Source organism: Bos grunniens, chromosome 1, assembly GCF_055505025.1.
Source record: "Bos grunniens cultivar Pamir isolate PY7600 chromosome 1, Bosgru_T2T1.0, whole genome shotgun sequence".
NCBI classification, from domain to species: domain Eukaryota; kingdom Metazoa; phylum Chordata; class Mammalia; order Artiodactyla; family Bovidae; genus Bos; species Bos grunniens.
In genome coordinates, this window is record NC_141165.1 from 150,610,015 (window position 1) to 150,632,054 (window position 22,040).

The window sequence follows — 22,040 nt, forward strand, 5'->3', positions numbered from 1 at the left end:
TTCACTTTCATGCATTGGAGAAGGAAACGGCAACCCACTCCAGTGTTCTTGCCTGGAGAATCCCAGGGACGGGGGAGCCTCGTGGGCTGCCGTCTATGGGGTCGCACAGAGTCTGACACGACTGACGCGACTTAGCAAGCAAGCAAGCAATACATATATCTCCTCCCTTTTGAACCTTCCTCCCATCTCCCTTCCCATCCCACCCCTCTAGGTTGATACACAGCCCCTGTTTGAGTTTCCTGAGCCATGCAGCAAATTCCTGTTGGCTATCTATTTTGCATATGGTAATGTAAGTTTCCATGTTACACTTTTCCATACATCTCACCTTCTCCTCCCCTCTCCCCACGGCCATAAGTCTATTCTCTATGTCTGTTTCTCCATTGCTGCCCTGTAAATAAATTCTTCGGTACCATTTTTCTGGATTCTGTATATGTGCATTAGAATATGATATTTATCTTTCTTTTTCTGACTCACTTCACTCTGTATAATAGGTTCTAGGTTCATCCACCTCATCAGAACTGACTCAAGTACATTCCTTTTTATGGCTGAGTAATATTCCATTATGTATATGTACCACAACTTTTTTATCCACTCATCTGTCGATGGACATCTAGGTTGCTTCCATGTTCTAGCTATTGTAAAAAGTGCTGCAATGAACAATGGGATACATGTGTCTTTTTCAACTTTGGTTTCCTCAGGGTTTATGCCTAGGAGTGGGATTGCTGGGTCATATGGTGATGAATTCCAGTTGAGCTATTCCAAATCCTGAAAGATGATGCTGTGAAAGTGCTGCACTCAGTATGCCAGCAAATTTGGAAAACTCAGCAGTGGCCACAGGACTGGAAAAGGTCAGTTTTCATTCCAATCCCAAAGAAAGGCAATGCCAAAGAATGCTCAAACTACCGCACAATTGCACTCATCTCACACGCTAGTAAAGTAATGCTCAAAATTCTCCAAGCCAGGCTTCAGCAATACGTGAACCGTGAACTTCCTGATGTTCAAGCTGGTTTTAGAAAAGGCAGAGGAACCAGAGATCCAATTGCCAACATCTGCTGGATCATGGAAAAAGCAAGAGAGTCCCAGAAAAACATCTATCTGCTTTCTTGACTATGCCAAAGCCTTTGACTGTGTGGATAACAATAAACTGTGGAAAATTCTGAAAGAGATGGGAATACCAGACCACCTGACCTGCCTCTTGAGAAATTTGTACGTAGGTCAGGAAGCAACAGTTAGAACTGGACATGGAACAACAGACTGGTTCCAAATAGGAAAAGGAGTTCGTCAAGGCTGTATATTGTCACCCTGCTTATTTAACTTATATGCAGAATACATCATGAGAAATGCTGGGCTGGAAGAAGCACAAGCTGGAATCAAGATTGCCGGGAGAAATATCAATAACCTCAGATATGCAGATGACACCATCCTTATGGCAGAAAGTGAAGAGGAACTAAAAAGCCTCTTGATGAAAGTGAAAGAGGGGAGTGAAAAAGTTGGCTTAAAGCTCAACATTCAGAAAACGAAGATCATGGCATCCGGTCCCATCACTTCATGGGAAATAGATGCGGAAACAGTGGAAACAGTGTCAGACTTTTTTTCTTTTGGGTTCCAAAATCACTGCAGATGGTGACTGCGGCCATGAAATTAAAAGACGCTTACTCCTTGGAAGGAAAGTTATGACCAACCTGGATAGCATATTAAAAAGCAAAGACATTACTTTGCCAACAAAGATTGGTCTAGTCAAGGCTACGGTTTTTCCTGTGGTCATGTATGGATGTGAGAGTTGGACTGTGAAGAAAGCTGAGCGCTGAAGAATTGATGCTTTTGAACTGTGGTGTTGGAGAAGACTCTTGAGAGTCCCTTGGACTGCAAGGAGATCCAACCAGTCCATTCTAAAGGAAATCAGTCCTGGGTGTTCATTGGAAGGAATGATGCTAAAGCAGTACTTCCAGTACTTTGGCCACCTCATGTGAAGACTTGGCTCATTGGAAAAGACTCTGATGCTGGGAGGGATTGGGGGCAGGAGGAGAAGGGGACGACAGAGGATGAGTTGGCTGGATGGCATCACCGACTCAATGGACGTGAGTCTGAGTGAACTCCAGGAGTTGGTGATAGACAGGGAGGCCTTGTGTGCTGCAATTCATGCTATCACAAAGAGTCGGACACGACTGAGTGACTGAAGTGATATGGCAATAAAATGGATAACCTGGAAGAAATGGACAGATCCTTAGAAAAGTTCAATCTTCCAAGACTGAACCAGGAAAAAATAGAAATTATTTCTAGAATAACCCAACTACAAGCACTGAAATTAAAGCTGTGACCAAAAATCTCCCAAAAATCAAACGTCTAGGACCAAATGGCTTCACTGGAGAATTCTATCAAACATTTAGAGAAGTGCTAATGCCTATCCTTCTAAAACTGTTGCAAAAAATTGCAGGGGAAGGAACACTTCCAAACTCATTTTACAAGGCCAACATCACCCTTATACCAAAACCAGAGAAAGGCAACACACAAATCAGGCCAATATCACTGGTGACCATAGATGCAAAAATCCTCAACAAAATTTTAGCAAACAGATTTCAGCAACACATCAAAAAGCTCATACATCATTATCAAGTTGGGTTTATTCCAGGCATTCAAGAATTCTTCAATACAAGCAAATAAATCAATGTTACACACCATGTTAACAAATTGGAAGATAAAAACCATAAGATAATCTCAATAGATGCAGAAAAAGCCTTTGACAAAATTCAGCACCCATTTATAATTAAAACTTCAAAATATGGACATAGAAGGAATCTACCTCAACATAGTAAAGGCTATATATGATAAGCCTACAACAAAATTATTCTCAGTGGTGAAAAACTGAAAGCATTCCCCCTAAGACCATGGAGAAGACAAGGGTGTCCACTTTCACCACTGTTATTCAGCATAATTCTGGAAGTCCTAGGTACAGCAATTAGAGAAGAAAAAGAAATAAAAGGCATCCAGATTGGAAAAGAAGAAGTAAAGCTCTCACTGTTTTCAGATGACATGATACTGTACATAGAGAACCCTAAAGATAGTATCATAAAATTATTAGAGCTAATCAGTGAATTTAGCAAAGTTGCAGGATACAAAATCAATACACAGAAATCACTTGCATTTCTATATACTAACAATGAAAAACCAGAAAGAGAAATTAAGGAATCAATCCCATTCATCACTGAAACAAAAAAATTAAATATCTAGGAATAAACATACCTAAGGAGACAAAAAAACTGTACACATAAAATTATAAGACACTGATGAAAGAAATCAAAAATGACATAAACAGATGGAGAGATATTCAATGTTCCTGGGTAGGAAGAAGCAATATTGTGAAAATGACTATACTAGCAAATGCAATCTACAGATTCAATGCGATCCCTATCAAATTACCAATGGCATTTTTCACAGAACTAGAACAAAATGTTTCACACTTCATATGGAAACACAAAAGACCCCAAATAGCCAAAGCAGTCTTGAGAAAGAAGAATGGAGCTGGCGGAATCAACCTTCCTGACTTGAGATTATATTACAAAGTACAGTCATCAAGACAGTATGGTACTGACACAAAATCAGAAATATAGACCAATGGAACAAGACAGAAAGCCCAGAAATAAACCCATGCACCTATGGGTACCTTACTTTTGACATAGGAGGCAAGAATATACAATGGGGCAAAGACAGCCTCTTCAATAAATGGTGCTGGGAAAACTGGATAGCTACATGTAAAAGAATGAAAGTAGAACACCTCCTAACACCATACACAAAGACAAGCTCAGAATGGATTAAAAACCTAAATGTAATACCTGAAACTATAAAACTTAGAGGAAAACATAGGCAGAACACTCAATGACATAAATCAAAGCAAGATCCTCTATGACCCACCTCCTAGGGTAACAGAAATAAAAATAAAAGTAAACAAGTGGGGCTTGATTAAATTTAAAAGTTTTTACACAGCAAGGAAACTATAAGCAAGGTGAAAAGACAACCCTCAGAAGGGGAGAAAATAATAGCAAATTAAAAACTGACAAAGGATTAATTTCCAAAATATACAAGCAGCTCATAGAACTCAATACCAGACAAACAAACAACCCAATCAAAAAGTGGGGAAAAAACCTAAACAGACATTTCTCCAAAGAAGACATACAGATGGCTAACAAACACATGAAAAGATGCTCAATATCACTTATTATTAGAGAAATGCAAATCAAAACTACAATGAGGCATCACCTCACACCAGTCAGAATGGCCATCATTAAGTCTACAAACAATAAATGCTGGAGAGGGTGTGGAGGAAAGGGAATGCTCTTGCACTGTTGGTGGGAGTGTAAATTGATATAGTCACTATGGAAGGCAGTATGGAGATTCCTTACAAAACTAGGAATGAAACCACCATCAGATCAGATCAGTCGCTCAGTCATGTCCGACTCTTTGCGACTCCATGAATCGCAGCACGCCAGGCCTCCCTGTCCATCACCAACTTCCGGAGTTCACTCAGACTCATGTCCATCGAGTCAGTGATGCCATCCAGCCATTTCATCCTCTGTCATCCCCTTCTCCTCTTGCCCCCAATCCCTCCCAGCATCAGAGTCTTTTCCAATGAGTCAACTTGTCGCATGAGGTGGCCAAAGTACTGGAGTTTCAGCTTTAGCATCATTCCTTCCAAAGAAATCCCAGGGCTGATCTCCTTCAGAATGGACTGGTTGGATCTCCTTGCAGTCCAAGGGACTCTCAAGAGTCTTCTCCACCACCACAGTTCAAGAGCATCAATTCTTCGGCACTCAGCCTTCTTCACAGTCCAACTCTCACATCCATACATGACCACAGGAAAAACCATAGCCTTGACTAGACGAACCTTTGTTGGCAAAGTAATGTCTCTACTTTTGAATATGCTATCTAGGTTGGTCATAACTTTCCTTCCAAGGAGTAAGCATCTTTTAATTTCATGGCTGCAGTCACCATCTGCAGTGATTTTGGAGCCCCCAAAATAAAGTCTGACACTATTTCCACTGTTTCCCCATCTATTTCCCATGAAGTGATGGGACCGGATGCCATGCCATGATCTTTGTTTTCTGAATGTTGAGCTTTAAGCCAACTTTTTCACTCCCCTCTTTCACTTTCATCAAGAGGCTTTTTAGTTCCTCTTCACTTTCTGCCATAAGGATGGTGTCATCTGCATATCTGAGGTTATTGATATTTCTCCCGGCAATCTTGATTCCAGCTTGTGCTTCTTCCAGCCCAGCGTTTCTCATGATGTATTCTGCATATAAGTTAAATAAGCAGGGTGACAATATACGGTGTAAAGTTAGGTTGTTTTCTTGTTTCTTGAGGTAGGATTGAATTGCTATAAACTTCCCTCTTAGAACTGCTTTTGCTGCATCCCATAGGTTTTGAGTTGTGTTTTCATTGTCATTTGTTTCTAGAGATTTTTTTATTTCCCTTTTGATTTCTACACTAACCTATTGGTTATTTTGAAATGTGTTTTTTAAACTCCACGTGTTTGTGTTTTGTCATAGTTTTTTTTTCTTCTTGTAATTGATATCTAGTCTCATAGCATTGTGGTCAGAGAAGATGCTTGATATGGTTTCAATTTTCTTAAATTTTTTGAGGTTTGATTTGTGACCCAAGATGTGGTCTATCCTGGAGAATGTTCCATGTGCACTTGAGAAGGTGTATTCTTCTGCATTTGGATGGAATGTCCTGAAGATATCAATGAGATCCATCTCATCTAATGCATAATTTAAGACTTGTGTTCCTTTATTAATTTTCTGTTTTGATGATCTGTCCATTGGTGTGCGTGGGGTGTTAAAGTCTCTTACTATTATTGTGTTACTGTCAATTTCTCCTTTTATGTCTGTTAGTGTTTGTCTTATGTATTGAGGTGCTCCTATGTTGGGTGCATAGATATTCACAATCGTTATGCCTTCCTCTTAGATTGATCCCTTGATCATTATGTAGTGTCCTTCCTTATCTTTTGTAATCTTCTTTAAAGTCTGTTTTGTCTGATATGAAGATTGCTACTCCAGCTTTCTTTTGCTTCCCATTTGCATGGAATATATTTTTCCATCCTCTCACTTTCAGTTTATATGTGTCTTGAGGTCTGAAGTGGGTTTCTTGTAGACAACATATATATGGGTTTTGTTTTTCAGGCAAATAATAATTAAAATAATGGAATATACACATATACATATACACCCATGAGTAAAGTCAAAACAGTCCAACAAAAATAACATACAATAGATTCACCCAGCAAACAAAGGAAATCAAAAATTATATTTACAAGTTAAGAACAAAACTAACTAAAGCACAAACCGGAAAACAAAACTAAAGCAAGGTGCCAAGTGGGGAATAAAGCAATGAAAGCAAAACTAACAAATCTGCTGAGGGGAAATGAAAGAAAAGAAAGTAAGAATAGATATGTAAAGTTAAATAGAGGTAGATGAAGAAGATTTTTGTACATTAAAGATTAACTGCAAGGGGAAAAGAACAGTAGGAAAGGCAAACAAAGGAATAAATATAGAAAAAATATAAAAGGTTTAAAAGAATTAAAAGTTAAAATTATGAAAAAGAGAAAAGAAGAAAAAAGTGAAAGAAAAAAGGAAAACTTCACAGAATAGCAAAAGCCCAATGTAGATGCAGAGGTTTATAACAACAGTAAAAAGTGTGACCAGCTATATACATATACCTACATACCCACAAGCAAAATCAAAACAGCCCAACAAAAATAGAGTACAATAGATTGGCCCAGTGAGCAAAGGAAACCAAAAAGTATATCTACCAGTATAAAACTAACTAAAGCACAAACTGGAAAACAAAATTAAAGCAAGGTGCCAATTGGGGAATAAAGCAATGAAAACAGAACTAATACATTGAGAGGAAAGAAAAGAAAGAATAGATACGTAAAGTTAAATAGCGGTAGATGAAGAAGATTTATATATATTAAAGATTAACTGCAAGGGGGAAAGAACAGAAGGAAAGGCATACAAAGGAATAAACGTATAAAAAATAATAATAGAGTAAAAAAAATTAAAATTAAAAAAAGAGAAAAGAAAAAAAAGGCAAACTCCACAGAACTGCAGAAGTCCAATGTAGAGGCAGAAGTTTATAACAACAATAAAAAATATGACTGAGACAAAAAAAAAAAAAGAGGAAAAAAAAGCTCAAAAGCTTAATTATTTTTAAAGTGCCAAGAAAATTGATAACTACAACAGAGGGTGGGGGGAAAAGGAAAAAAAAGAAAAGAAAAAAATCCAAAAGAATCTATAGAACAATCAAAACATAAGAATAATAAATGTTTTTCTTGAGTCGCTGCTGTCAGAGTCCTTTCCCTCGATGGGAGTCACAGTCCACCTCACCTCCCTAGGATGCCCTCCAACACTGTGCTGATCTCTGGGCCTGTTGTGTGGGCTGCTCAGATTCTAATCTGGTTCTACTGCTCTGTGTTCTTGCCTCCAATGTCCACTGCTATCTGAACTACTGTGTTTTCTTTTGTGGGAGCTCTCAATGACCTTTTATATATTCCATAGACACAGAGTCTGCCTCGTTGATCATGTGGATTTATTCTGCAGCTTATACAACTGGTGGGAGGGTTTTGGGTCTTCTTCCTTAGTCACAGCGCCCCTGGGTTTCAATTGTGGTTTTATTTCCACCTCTGCATGTGGGTCCTCCACCGGGGTTTGCTCCTGCAGCTGCCCTGGAGGACTTGGCTTTGCCCCTATGAGGGCCAGGTGTGGAGGTGGTGCAGCTGCTTGGGTCACAAGGGTTCTGGCAGCACCAGGTACTCAGGGGAGTTGGCAGCTAGGGCAGCAGGAAATATAGAGCTCTTGAAGGTTATGGAGAGCAGTATCGGCCAATATGCTCCAGCATTCTTGCCTGGAGAACCCCTCTCCCTGACAGAGCAGTCTGGCAGGCTACAGGCCACAGGGGTGCAAAGAGCCAGTCGGATACGACTGAAGCAACCCTGCACGCATAGATGCAAGACATTTTTTTGCCTGTAGCAGCTCTGCCCCAGTGAGAGCTGAGTGTGAAAGTGGTGCAGCTGCTTGGCTTTTGGGGACCCTGGCGGTGCCAAGTGCACAGGACATGGACTGCCTCCACCACAAGAGTTATGGCGCCATCAGAGTCTTTTTTCAAGCCTCTTGTTGTTGTCGATCAGAAGCCCTCTTTGGCCAGTCTTTCTCTAGCTCTGCCGGTTCAGGAGAGTTTCCTTGTCTGGGGTCCGTCTCTGTTTTTCGGCGTGTCAGGCACACAAAGGGGCCCCCCTGCCTGGGGTCCTACTCTGTAGATGGGTGCATCAAGCACTTAAGGGAGCACCCTGGGTGGGGTCCTACTCTGTACTTCAGTGCATCAGGCGTTTGTCGGGGCAGCCTCTCTATTGTTCAGCTACCAATGCCGGCGTGTGGGGAGAGAGTGGCTATGGTGATGATTCCACCCTATACGGTGACTCAGCAGTATCGCCTTGCTTCCATGGCGGCCCGGCTTTCCTCCACAGGCATTTCCCACCACAATCTCCTCCCTCACATCCCTTCAATCCATCTCTCCGCAGTCAACAGCAGCCCTCACTCCACAGGAAGTAGGATTGCTCCACAATCCCTAAACTCCAGCTCCCAGCTGCTACACCTTCCAGGGGATCCGCGACTCTGTCCTGGATATGCATGGCTGTGGAAGGACTGATTCTCATTCCATTTAGGCTGCCACGGATCAGCTCTTTCACTCTCAGCCTTAAATGTTTCTCTTCTGACTCAGACAATTGCTCCCATGTGGGGATCGGACCCCTGGTTCAGTTCCCCCACCTGCCAAGGGTAGGTCCAGTCCTTCTAACACTCCTGTTTTTCCTTCTAGTTCCTTAGTCCTACTGAGTTTTGCATTGGTCTATATATTCTCTTCCACTGGTCAGGTACTCCTGTCCGCTCTCAGCTGGTGTTCATTCACTTCTGTGTCTGAAGGTATATTCCTGATGTATCCATGGAGAGAGATGTACTCCACGTCCTCCTCCACCATCTTGCTCTCTCCTAGATATATTTTTTAAATTAACAAATGAAGCTTTTTGCTACAGCAGCAAGAAGGCCATCAGTTGAATTTTACAGTTCAGTAAAAGCTTTAGTATATGTGACCTCCTTGTTCTTTGTTGATTCATTCATATACTTATCCATTCAACAGTCATTATTTAGCTGCTGAGTGTATAGAGGTGTCGGGAAGTGCGGAGGTGAGACTGGGAGGGAGATCCTTGAAAGGGAAGTCAACTTTTGATTACAGTCTACTTTGGGGAATTTCCATTCAAATATCCTTAATGTGGTAGCTATGCATAATAGAGTTTTATCTTTTTATAAAAAACTCTACATTCTATATAAGTTTCTTTGTATTTAAATATTCATTCAGGGTAATACTGGAAATAAATTACTTCTCTGACCTTCAAATTCCTCATCATGAAATAGGGGTGGGCAAACAGATCCCGTGGGATTGTCATGAAGATTAAATGCAGTAACATATCAGTGTACTCTTTCCTAGCATTCAAAAACCATTGGTGTGTTCCTCTAACTAGGCAACTCAAAATCTAAGTTCTGATAGTGTTAAGAAGGAAGAAAATAGTACTAAAACTGAAAACGTTCAAAGATGGCAAGCAGGCACATAGAAGTCAGCACAGCTAAGTAGTAAGGCAAGATTTAAACTTGGAGCTTGCCCTAATTACCAAGCATTCATTACAGAATAAGACAGAAAGCTTCTTCACTTAGGTCCTAGGTCAGGTTTCCCAGAAGTAGACCTTGAAACAGGATTCATGTTCAGTTCAGTTGCTCAGTCATGTCTGACTCATGTCTGGACACATGCCAGGCTTCCCTATCCATCACCAAATCCCGGAGCTTGTTCACTCATGTCCATTGAGTCGGTGATGCCATCCAACCATCTCATCCTCTGTCATCCCCTTCTTCTCCTGCCTTCAATCTTTCCTAGCATCAGGGTCTTTTCCAAGTAGTCAGCTCTTCCCATTAGATGGCCACAGTCCTGGAGTTTCAGCTTCATTATCAGTCCTTCCAATGAATATTCAGGACTTATTTCCTTTAGGATGGACTGGTTTGATCTCCTTGCAGTCCAAGAGACTCTCAAGAGTCTTCTCCAACACCACAGTTCAAAAACACCAGTTCTTCAGCACTCAGCTTTCTTTATAGTCCAACTCTCACATCCATACAGGACTACTGGAAAAACCATAGCTTTGACTAGACAGACCTTTGTTGGCAAAGTAATGTCTCTGCTTTTTAATATGCTATCTAGGTTGGTCATAGCTTTTCTTTCAAGGAGCAAGTCTCTTTAAATTTCATGGCTGTAGGCACCATCTGCAGTGATTTTGGAGCCCCCCAAAATAAAGTCTGGCACTGTTTCCACTGTTCCCCATCTATTTGTCATGAAGTGATGGGACCAGATGCCTTGATCTTAGTTTTCTGAATGTTGAGTTTTAATCCAACTTTTTCACTCTCCTCTTTCACTTTCATCAAGATGCTCTTCACGTTCTGCCATAAGGGTGGTGTCATCTGCATATCTGAAGTTATTGATATTTCTCCCAGCAACCTTGATTCCATCTTGTGCTTCATCCAGCCCTGCATTTTGCATAATGTACTCGGCATGTAAGTTAAACAAGCAAGGTGACAATATACAGCCCTGATGTACTCTTTTACCCAGTTGGAACCAGTCTGTTGTTCCGTGTCCGGTTCTAACTGGTGCTTCCTGAACTGCATACACATTTCTCAGGAGGCAGGTCAGGTGGTCTGGTATTCCCATCTCTTGAAGAATTTTCCAGTTTGTTGTGATCCACAAAGTCAAAGTTTAGCACAGTTAATAAAGCAGAAGTAGATGTTTTTCTGGAACTCTCTTGCTTTTTTGATGGTCCAGTGGATGTTGGCAATTTGATCTCTGGTTCCTCTGCCTTTTCTAAATGCAGTTTGAACATCTGGGAGTTCACAGGTTCACATACTGTTGAAACCAGCTTGGAGAATTTTGAGCATTACTTTGCTAGTGTGTGAAATGAGTGCAACTGTGCAGTAGTTTGAGCGTTCTTTGGCATTGCCTGTCTTTGGGATTGGAATGAAAACTGACCTTTTCCAGTCCTGTGGCCACTGCTGAGTTTTCCATATTTGGTGGCATATTGAGTGCAGCGCTTTCACAGCATCATCCTTTAGGATTTGAAATAGCTCAACTGGAATTCCACCACCTGCACTAGCTGTGTTCATAGTAACGCTTCCTAAGTTCCACTTGACTTCACATTCCAGGATGTCTGGCTCTAGGTGAGTGATCACATCACTATCATGGTTATGTGGGTTGTGAAGATCTTTTTTGTGTAGTTCTGTGTATTCTTGCCATCTCTTCTTAATATCTTCTGCAGGTCTATACCATTTCTGTCCTTTATTGTGCTCCTCTTTGCATGAAATGTTCCCTTGGTATCTCTAATTTTCTTGAAGAGATCTCTAGTCTTTCCTATTCTATTGTTCCCCTCTATTTCTTTGCGTTGATCACTGAGGAAGGCTTTCTTACATGTCCTTGCTATTCTTTGGAACTCTGCATTCAAACAGGTATATCTTTCCTTTTCTCCTTTGCCTTTCACTTCTCTTCTTTTCTTAGCTATTTGTAAGGCCTCCTCAGACAACCATTTTGCCTTTTTGCATTTCTTTTTCTTTGGGGTGGTCTTGGTCACTGCCTCCTGTAGAATGTCATGAACCTCCATCCATAGTTCTTCAAGCACTCTGTCTATCAGATCCAATCCTTTGAATCTATTTGTCACTTCCACTGTGTAATCATAAGGGATTTGATTTAGGTCACACCTGAATGGTCTAATGGTTTTTCCCTACTTTCTTCAATTTAAGTCTAAATTTTGCAATAAGGAGTTCATGATCTGAGCCATAGTCAGCTCCCTGTCTTGTTTTTGCTGGCTGGTATACAGCTTCTCCATCTGTGGCTGCAAAGAATATAATCAATCTGATTTTGGTATTGACCATCTGGTGATGTCCATGTGTAGAATCATCTCCTGTGTTATTGGCAGAGGGTGTTTGCTATGACCAGTGCATTCTCTTGGCAAAACTCTGTTCACTACCTATTTACTGAATAGGAAACATTAGTTCTCCAAAGCTGTGCCAGCTCCTGGCCATAATTCTGAATTGGTCTCTGTCAGTATCGTACTATTTTGCATTCAATGCCCCTCAATTGCTTTTCCTGACTGCATCACAGTTCTTTAAGTGGCATGGCTCCCAGGTATAGCTTCCAATTTTCTTCTACTTACTCCTACTTTCCTATCAAAATGCATTTCAACCCCATACACCATGAGTATTTTTATAAGTTTATTCTTTCTAGAGTTAATTGTGGTTGTCCTTGAAGGCAGCTTGATGTACTTGTCCTTTGAAGCAATTTTTATTTTAACAGAGAACTTCTGAATGTGCAAAACCTTTATCCTCCCCAAATTAATTTCCAAGGGATTTCAGACCCCAAATAGAGAAGTACAAAGGGCAAAACTTGATCTCTCTGGATCTGGTAACAGAAGTATGGATTTTGCCTATTAAAGATGATAAAAAAAAAAGTCTATGTTTATTTTTGCTTCCTTTCTATTGCACATCATGTGGTGCTTGCACATGGCTTTATGCTTGACTTCTCATTGCTAAGGATAAAGAATTAAACTATATTAGAGCTTGTTTTGGGAAACCCATGGGGCACATGTAGTTAATTAGAGATATGCCCTAGGTTTCCTTTCCTCATTTATCCTAAGGGATATAAAAAATATCCCAATAGAGCTTCTTCTGGAAATCTTATTTAGCCAGGAGGCAATTTTTTTTAATGTTCTCATCAGTTTAAATGGATGCTTTTAGAACTCTAAACTTAATATTAATTCTAAAGTCTCCTTCTACTTAGGAAAAAATTCTCAAATTATTAGTGTGAAAAGACATTTTGTTTGACTAAATGGATTCAACATCTCCTAATTCTTACAGCTTCATGGCATAGATGTGAATTTCTTTGTTTTGGCTGCTATAAGTTGATATGCTTCTTTCAATTCGTGTAATCTAACTGCAATGCAGACTTTGATGGTTCAGTTATAAAATGCATATTAAAAGAGGAAGAGTTTCAATTATGAAGATAACTCCATACAATTCCTTATGCTTCCCAATGTTTTTGAGGAGCTAAAATCCATTGTTCTGAACAATTTTAACTTCCTTCTTACCCCTTTTTGGCAACCATCCCACGTTTTAGAAGAGCCATTTCCTGGAATTTTATCAGAGAACTTTTACCGACTTAACTGCATCTCTCTTTTCTTATTTGTGACCTAGTTATACCTAAGAGGATATGGCAATCCAGAAATCAATAATGATACTCTGCAATTTCATAATGAAATCAATTTTTTGTCCTTTTAGTACTCTCAACACAATCATACTACTCTTCACTGCTGTTTTTTTGCTAGTTAGGGGTCATATGTATAGTTTGCATATGATCATAACAACTTATTCATTCCCACATAACTTAGGATATGTGACTTCAGGGTTCTCAGGGTGTGCTTCAAACAGAATAATATGGGGGACCTGGCAAAGCCTGGAAATAAAGAAAAGTTATCCGTTAAGGCTGCCTTTGGCTTCATTGAATTGACACTCAACTCTACAAGCCTGACTGTAATAGGGTTGTTTTTTTTTTTTTTCTGGTATGATAAGAAGAGTGAACCCCACAACCAGGACTGGTCATGAGCAGCTGACTTGAGCTTTTTATTAGCTTCCTGGTCTGCTATCCTTAGAGTGTGGTTCTCATCTTCAGGGATGAAAGAAAAGAGCCCTACTTCCAATCACGCAAGGCAGGGAGGGCACAAGGCAAAACTGCACGTTGGCTGATTTGGTCTTCTGTTATCAGAAAAGTAAGTGCTTTCCTGGAACTGCTACTGAGTGTATACACACTTATATCTGGTTGACCAAGACCTAGGTCACATGGCTATGGGAGTCTGGAGCGGTGTTTTCAAGTGTTTTTAAGCACACATTCAATCAGAATTCCCTGGTGGCTCAGAGGGTAAAGTGTCTGCCTGCAATGAGGGAGATGTGGGTTCGATTCCTGGGTTGGGAAGATCCCCTGGAGAAGGAAATGGCAACCCACTCCAGTATTCTTGCCTGGAGAATCCCATGGATGGAGGATCCTGGTAGGTTACAGCCCATGGGGTTGCAAAGAGTCGGACAAGACTGAGCGACTTCATTTTCAATCAGAATAGAAAGAAGAAGGGGCGATGGATACTGAGTAGACAACTAGCCGTGCCTGCCAAACAGGGATCTAGGGAAAGAGAAGTGAATGGGTGGCATAGTGCCCCTGATCTAAAATTCACTAGCGATGAATACAAAGAGAGTTCCTGTGAAGTAGGGGACCTAGGACAGGTCACCCTGGGCTTTACCTTGTCACACTCAGTACTATTCTATACTTGTAGTCAGAAAACTTGAACTCTACTCCTCTCAGTGACTCTGTCTTTTGAATACTCACTCACTCGAAGCTGTAGAGGCAGGAAGACAACCAGAAAGATGATTTATTAGTTTATGATGAGAATATTGCCAGCAAACATACCAACTGTTGATGCTCACTAATGAAATAATCTTTCCCCGTAGGCAGATGTATATGTGAAGCAAATCATTAGAATGAAATCAAATGGCGATGTAAATGGGGTGACCTTGGTGGCTAATCTAGTGGAACTAAGACACGGTAGCCCTCAGCTCCCATCCTCCCTGCAACCTGTATGTAACAGTACCTGGGAATAAAATACAGTTTTCCTCACCTTCTGAGAGAAAGTAGAGTGTTCCTATGAAAGCTTTCATAAGCTGAAATGGCATAAAGTTAAGACATAATTACCTTAGGATATATATTGCTTATGAATGCTCAAAATAAATTGAGATAAAACACATGCTCGGATACAGTTCAGAGCTGTGGCAACTTAACACTGAGATGCTGAGTGCAGTTCTCAGGGGATGAGCTGGGTGGCGCCACTCTTGGCGAGCAGGATGTGCGCTGCCTCTATAAAATAGAAGTGTTAGTCGCTCAGTCGTGTCTGACTGTTTGCGACCTCATGGACTATACGGTCTGCCAGGTTCCTGTCCGTGGAATTCTCCAGGCAAGAACACTGGAGTGGGTAGCCATTCCCTTCTCCAGGGGATCTTCCGGACCCAGGGATCGAACCCGGAAATCCTGCATGGCAGGCAGAGTCTTTACTGTCTGAGGCACCAGGGCAGCCCTTCCTCTACGAAGGCTCACTGCAAAACCAAGTGTTAATCGCTCAGTCTTCGAGACCCCATGGACTGCAGCCTGCCAGGCTCCTCTGTACATGGCATTCTCCAGGCAAGAATACTAGAGTGGGTTGCCATGCCTCTCTCCCAGAAACAAAAGCTGAATGCTATTTTCACTTTTTTCCATAAAAATAAAAACCCTCTTCAGATTTCTTTTTGTTAGTAAAACTAAGTACTCATGCAGGTGTTCTGTAAAAATCAAAGTGGTATAAAGCGAACTTTTGAAAATCAGGAGATACCTGTTACCGCGCCCTCACCCTCACACCCCAGTGCCAGCATGTGTTGCCCGTGTTTGCGTCTCTGGCTCCCCTCTTCTCGGCTTCAGATTTTGATGAGTTCCTCTTTTTGATAGTTACATTCTTTCTTCATATGTGTTTAATATATTCACTCTGGTTATCCCCAAGACTGGACCTGGTGAATAAAGCTGGGGACTGGCAGGAAACAGATAGGAAATGGACAGCAGTGTGCCCTGAGGCTCAGAGAAGGCGATGGCACCCCACTCCAGCACTCTTGCCTGGGAAATCCCATGGGCGGAGGAGCCTGGTGGGCTGCAGTCCATGGGGCTGCTAAGAGTCGGACACGACTGAGCGACTTCACTTTCACTTTCATGCATTGGAGAAGGTGATGGCACCCCACTCCAGCACTCTTGCCTGGGAAATCCCATGGGTGGAGGAGCCTGGTGGGCTGCAGTCCATGGGGCCGCTAAGAGTCGGACACGACTGAGTGACTTCACTTTCACTTTTCACTTTCATGCATTGGAGAAGGAAATGGCAACCCACTCCAGTGTTCTTGCCTGGAGAATCCCAGAGACGGGGGCACCTGGTGGGTTGCTGTCTGTGGGGTAGCACAGAGTTGGACAGGACTGATGCGACTTAGCAGCAGCAGCAGCAGCAGCACCCTGAGGCAAGCCAAGGTGGAGGGTTAGCACCAGCCCTGGCATCATGTTGCTTTGGCAGTAGCTCCAGGTAAAGGCTGGGCTTCCCTGGTAGCTCTGGTAAAGAATCTGCCTGCCAGTGCAGGCGACAAGGGTTTGATTCCTGGGTCGGGAAGATATCCTGGAGTAGGAAACTGCAACCCACTCCAGTATTCTTGCCTGGGAAATCCCATGGACAGAGGAACCTGGTGGGCTACAGTCCATGGGGTTGCAAAGGGTCGGACACAACTGAGCCACTTTTACTTTCTTCACTTGATAGAGGCAGAGGGCATCCTGAGTGTCAAGAGTTGGACACGTCTTAGTGACTGAACAACAACAATATATGTACAGTATATATTTGTGAAGAACAATTTTTAGCATTAATTTCTGAGAGAATAAGGATTTCTCTACTTAATTCTATCAACACAGCAGACTGAAGGAATTTTGGGGCACAATTAATTTGTAATTGAGGAGAATCTCAAGGGTCATCTCAGATCAAGGAGACTGACACAGGTTTAAAATGAGTCTCTTCTACATATTTCCTGTTTTATTTATTTGAACTTTCCTCTCAGCCTTGACCACTGACCTTGTGAGTTTTCTCACAAATTTAAGTACATTTTCATGCTCTACTCCATTACCAGACAATTTCCTTAACCAAACCACTCCAAGACTTAGTGGCTGAAGACAGCAATCATTTTATTATCTTAGTTTTTATGAATTCATTGCACTCTATTAGGAGTTTTTTAGTTTTGTTTTTGGCTGGGGTTGGAGTCGTGTTTAAACTTGACTAGAACAGAACATCAAAGATGACTCACTCATGACACATTTGATACCAAATATTGGCTGGTTGAGAGACATGGACGGTAGCCTGCCTGGGAAAGACTGAGGGCAGGAGGAGAAGGGGGCAACGGAGGAGGAGATGGTTAGATAACATCACTGACTCATGAGTGATGAGTTTCAGAAAACTCCAGGAGATGGTGAAGGACAGGGAAGCCTGGTGTGCTGCAGTCCATGGGGTCACAAAGAGTCAAACACGACTGAGCAACTGAAAAACAACAAATTGCCTGGTTGTTCTGCTGGGGGCAATTGACTAGAGAGGGTACACAAGTCCCATGCTGAGCTTGTCACAGCATGGTGACTTGTCTGAGAGGGAGGGTCCCAAGAAAGAGGAAGTGGGAGATGCCAATCCAAAGACTAAACCCAGAATTAACAGAGCATCATTTCTGCAGTGTTCTCCTGGCTATGCAGTTATAGCATCAGTCCAGATTCAAATGGTTGGAAAACAAATTCCCCTCTTGATGGAGAGAGTGACAACAGAGTTTTTGCCATTTTTAATCCCCAACTGGTTTTTGGAGCCACAGGAATTTTTCCCTACTCAGACCCTACACTGAACCAATTAGGTTGTCATTAAATCTGGTATTCCAGTAGCACCTCTTTCACCAATTTGGCCCCTGTCACATTAAGTTCTTCTGCTCCAATATTGTCTTCTTTCTTTCTCTATTACTGCCTTTTAAAAAACTGAAGTATAGCTGATGTACAATATTATATGTTATATGTTACAGGTGTATAATATAGTGACTTAGAATTTTTAAAGTTATACTTCATTTATTGTCATCATAAAATAAATATGTCTGTGTTGTACAATATATCCTTATACTAATAGTTTATTTTTAAATTATTTTTGCCTTTTTTAAATCAGAAGTTGTGAACATCCCAAGTCAGAGACTACATTCCTTTCACCTTACTTACCATTTCAATATTAAATAAACACAAGGGTTTCCCAGATGGCGCTAGTAGTAGAGAACCCACCTGCCAATGCAGGAGACATAAAAGATGCAGGTTTGGTTCCTGGATTAGGAAGATCCCCTGGAGAAGAGGATGGCAACCCACTCCAGTATTCCTGCCTGGAGAACCCCATGGATGGAGGAGCCTGGCGGGCTACAGTCCATAGGGTGGCAAAGAGTCAGGGACTTAGCACACATGCATGCACAAACTCAGGCAGCCTGAAATGCCATCTGCCTTCTCCCTTTAGACTGTTGCATACAGTCTTCCCTCCTTAGCTTATGGGGGCCTATTCTTCAATGTAGATGTCACCTCCTGTCCAAATTCTAGGTTACAGTCAACCACTTCGCCCCTTGGACTCTGCACAATTTCACTCGTCATTTTCTCGTGTATTTTGGATATAACTCAAATGTCCCTCAGTCTCAGTCTGTGAGTACAAATGTAGTCACGAAAGTGACAATACCTGACTTTTGTTAACTTGGCAGCCTTTTTTGCACTGGGAGGTGCAGAGTTGTCTTCCTTCCTACCCCAGAAAAAGCCTCCACCTCCTGGTGCTGCAAAAACACTGGAGTGGGTTGCCATTTCCTTCTCCAGTGCATAAGAGTGAAAAGTGAAAGAGAAGTCGCTCAGTCGTGTCCGACTCTCAGCAACCCCATGGACTGTAGCCCACCAGGCTCCTCCATCCATGGGATTTTCCAAGCAAGAGTACTGGAGTGGGGTGCCATTGCCTTCTCCGCCTGGCGCTGATGCTGTCCAACCATCAGTGACTTGTGTTTCAACAATCAAAAGCCGATCGCAAAATCCCAAGATCCGGCCTCCAACCGATCGGCACAGTGAAAGGGACACTCGGGTCTCCCGTTAGATTGGTAAGTGTAGGCTTTTTGCCAGGTGGGCGTCTCTGCCCACAGTTAGTGCTTTGAACTGCAGAGATGCTTAAGTAGACTGGGAACTTAATTTTAAAGCCGACAACTGGATAAACACCAGAATAAACAGCAGAAGAGATGGATGTCTGACCTGGGACCGAGATGAGCTGGCTGACACCACTAGGACACTGAACCCGTTTCCAAGTTTCCTGGCAGCCACGGCGTAAAGGGGACACCTGCTAGCCGACGCTGTTGTTTTCTCTGTCAGACACCAGGGCTGCCAGATGCTTTCTACAAAACCCTGGGTGCATTTGACGCGTCTTTATCAGAAAGCTCAAATACCTGCGAACCTGGGCCCCCTGCCACACCCAGGAGAAGGCAGAGGAGCGTGCTGCCAGAAGCTACCTCTGATGGGGTCTGATCTGGGGAGAGGGACGTGGGCCGGCGCTCGTCTTCCCCTCCTGGTGTCCGCTGGCACTCGACTCCGGGTGTCCAGGCAACACTCCGAGCGAGCAGGCCATCAGGCTTTTCCTTTCCTCTTGAAGCAGGAAAGGAGGAGATGATGGTCCTCAGGTGTTTTTTTTTTTTTTTCGTTCAGACACCGGGCTGTGCCTGCAAAGGGGCGCCGTCCGCGGAGGTTGCAAAGACACCATCGCCTGCTAGACTACCCTGCCCTGCCCGGTACCCGCGTACGGTCCCTCCCTGCATTCCCGTCGGGTGGGCTTCTGGCAGCAGGGAGCGAGCTGCAGGCATCCGCAGAGTCGGGATTCCCGGCCGGCGTACAGGGCGGGCTTTTCGGGAGGGCGGGGTTTAGGCGCGCAGGAGCGGGAGGGGCGGGGCCTCGTGAGGTTGGCCTACGGGGCGGGGCCTCGTGAAGTGGGTGGGCGGGGCTTCGGGACCGGGAGGGGGCGGGGCGGTGGCAGCCGCGGCTTAGGAGCGAAGGGAGGGGTGGGGCGCGGAGGGGGCGGCTGGCCGCCGTGAGGGAGTGAGTCACCTGATCGCTGCCCGCGCGGCCCGTCGGGCTCGCTCGCCGCCGTCAGTCGGGCCGCGCCGCGCCTCGGCTGTGGTGAGTGGCTCTCCTGTCCCGGGCGCCGTTCGCCGGGAGCGTTCGGCGGGGCGGTGGCGCGCGGTCGGAGCCGTCGGCGGTCTTCGGGCGGATCCGGGGGTGGCGGCGGAGGGGAGGACTAGGGGCGGCGGCTCACTGGGTCTGGGCGGCGGGCGCGGGGGGCCTCTGAGCGGGGCCCGCGCGGGGCGGCTCGGGCTCGGGCTCGGGTTCCTGGAAGGGGCCGCGTCCGCCGGAAGGGGCGAGCGGCCCCGCGCGCCGCCGCCAGCGCCGCTGTTTACGGGCCGGCTCTGTACTTTACCCGGCGCCGCGGGGCTGGGGGGGGGGTGCCCTCCGCCGCCTCCCGGGCGCACCTCACCCCCGCCCTGATGCCGCGCGCGGTGTGCCCGGCTGTGACACCTCAGCAGCGCCCGCACGGCCGGCCTGGCTTCGTATTGTTCTCCCGCCCACCCTCGGCCGCTGCGGCCCGCGAGCTGTCGGCCTCCCGTCTGCCCAGCCTGGTGGGGGAGAGCCGGGGGGTGTAGGTGGCGCGTGTAATCGCGGACTCAGAAAGGCCGAGTCGGTGGCTGGAGCACAACCACCACCTTGAGGAGCTGGCTGGGTTTCGCCAAGACTGGTTTGGGGGGAGCCCCCAGGGGATCCCAGGATCACCTCCCCACCCACCCCCCCACCCTCTTTGTTGGGAGTTTTGCTCAGCACGCTGTAATCAAAGGCTCCCACAGTCGGGTGAGAGTGGGAGTTGCTCGTAGAGACGCCAGCTTTGTGCGTGTTTCAGGCGAGTGCCGTCGCTCGCGCGTCCTTGCGCGGCAGTTTTGTGTCATTGAGTAGAATCGTGCAGAAAGGCTTTTGTGCAAAGTGAGCGTTGGGTTCGGGCTGATTCCGAGGTAGAGCGTAGTAGTCATTGTGGAAGAAATTGCGTGGGGGCGGGGGCGGGGGGAAACAAGCTGCGAGGTCACTCTCGGAGGAACAAAGGCTGTTTTGTAGGGACGCCTTGTCTTTTGGGCGAGAATTCTGTCAGTATCGGGTGTGGAGGGCTAGATCTTGGGTTCCTGTGTTTTGACACTCTTTGTAGCCAGGAGGGGTTTGCCTTTCCGGCTGCAGTTCCGAATGGTAAAGGGGGTGGAAACACCCGGGCGTGCGAGTGACGGAGCGCGGTTGAGCGCTTCACATGGTCAAGCAGAGAAGTGGGAAGAGGCCGGCTGGCTTCTTCCTGGTCTTGGGTAGTGGTGCAAGGGCTGGCTGGACTGGAAAAGGCTTCCTATTTCAACCTTTGGAGTAAAGAAAGATGTTAGTCATTCAGTCGTGTCTAACTCTCTTGTACCCCGTGGTCTGTAGCCCGCCAGACTCCTCTGTCCGTGGAATTCTCCAGGCAAGAATACTGGAGTGGGTTGCCATTCCCTTCTCCAGGGGAATCTTCCTCACCCAGGGATCGGACCTGGGTCTCCCACTTTACAGGCAGATTCTTTACCGTCTGAACCACTAGGGAAGCCTGGGGACGGGGCGGGGTGGGGGTGGGGGAGACACCTGGTGTCAGCCTGCTGTAGGACCGCCTTGGTTTAAGTGATAGCCTGGCATCGTGCGTGATTGTTGTTGTTTAACCTATAGCCGTGTCAAGTGCTTTACCATTGTTCCGTTTGTTGGTTGGCTCGCAAGGTAAATGACTCCTTAAAAAGAAAGTTGGGCTGCTGAGTCATTCGCCCCAGCCGGAGAGGTAATTAGGAACAGCTGGTGCCGGTACGCTCATCACATGCCTCCACTATAAAAGGCCAAGGAGCACTCCAGAAGGGTTGCCTCAGAGGCCTGAAGCTGGGGTTGTGTGTGAGTGGATGCAGGTAATCAGTGGGTGAGGTGCCAGCACTCTTAGGAAGCGGCCAACTAATGCTGAGGTGGTGTTTAAACACAGAGCAGCCTCGTGACCTACTGCCTAAGAAGTTTGTGCCAGTGAGAGCTAAAACAGAGAAAGAAATGTGCAGCTAGGAGTCACCTCCCAACAGTACTGTAACAGAAATATTCATTTCTCTTACTGCACTCAGGGTTTTTTTTGTTTCCCTGTGGTTTTGCTGTTGTGTGGTGTATACATCTCAGAAAACGCGCTTAATCTGTCCTTCATAAAGATTTAGGAG

At 44.6% G+C, this 22,040-nt stretch overlaps 1 protein-coding gene across 5 annotated transcripts in view; it reads left to right on the forward strand.

The window, feature by feature from the left end:
* Positions 1 to 19,764: 19,764 nt before the first annotated feature.
* BACH1 (BTB domain and CNC homolog 1) overlaps positions 19,765 to 22,040 on the forward strand; it is a 67,817-nt gene continuing 65,541 nt past the window's right edge. For 4 of the 5 annotated variants that reach the window (XR_015168127.1, XM_086412969.1, XM_086412955.1 and 1 more), the window contains exon 1: positions 19,765 to 19,920. The gene's annotated coding sequence lies outside the window, so the exon portion shown is untranslated. Of the gene's footprint in view, positions 19,921 to 21,453; positions 21,750 to 22,040 lie in introns of those variants that run through there. The other variant, XM_086412959.1, reaches the window with a different exon arrangement.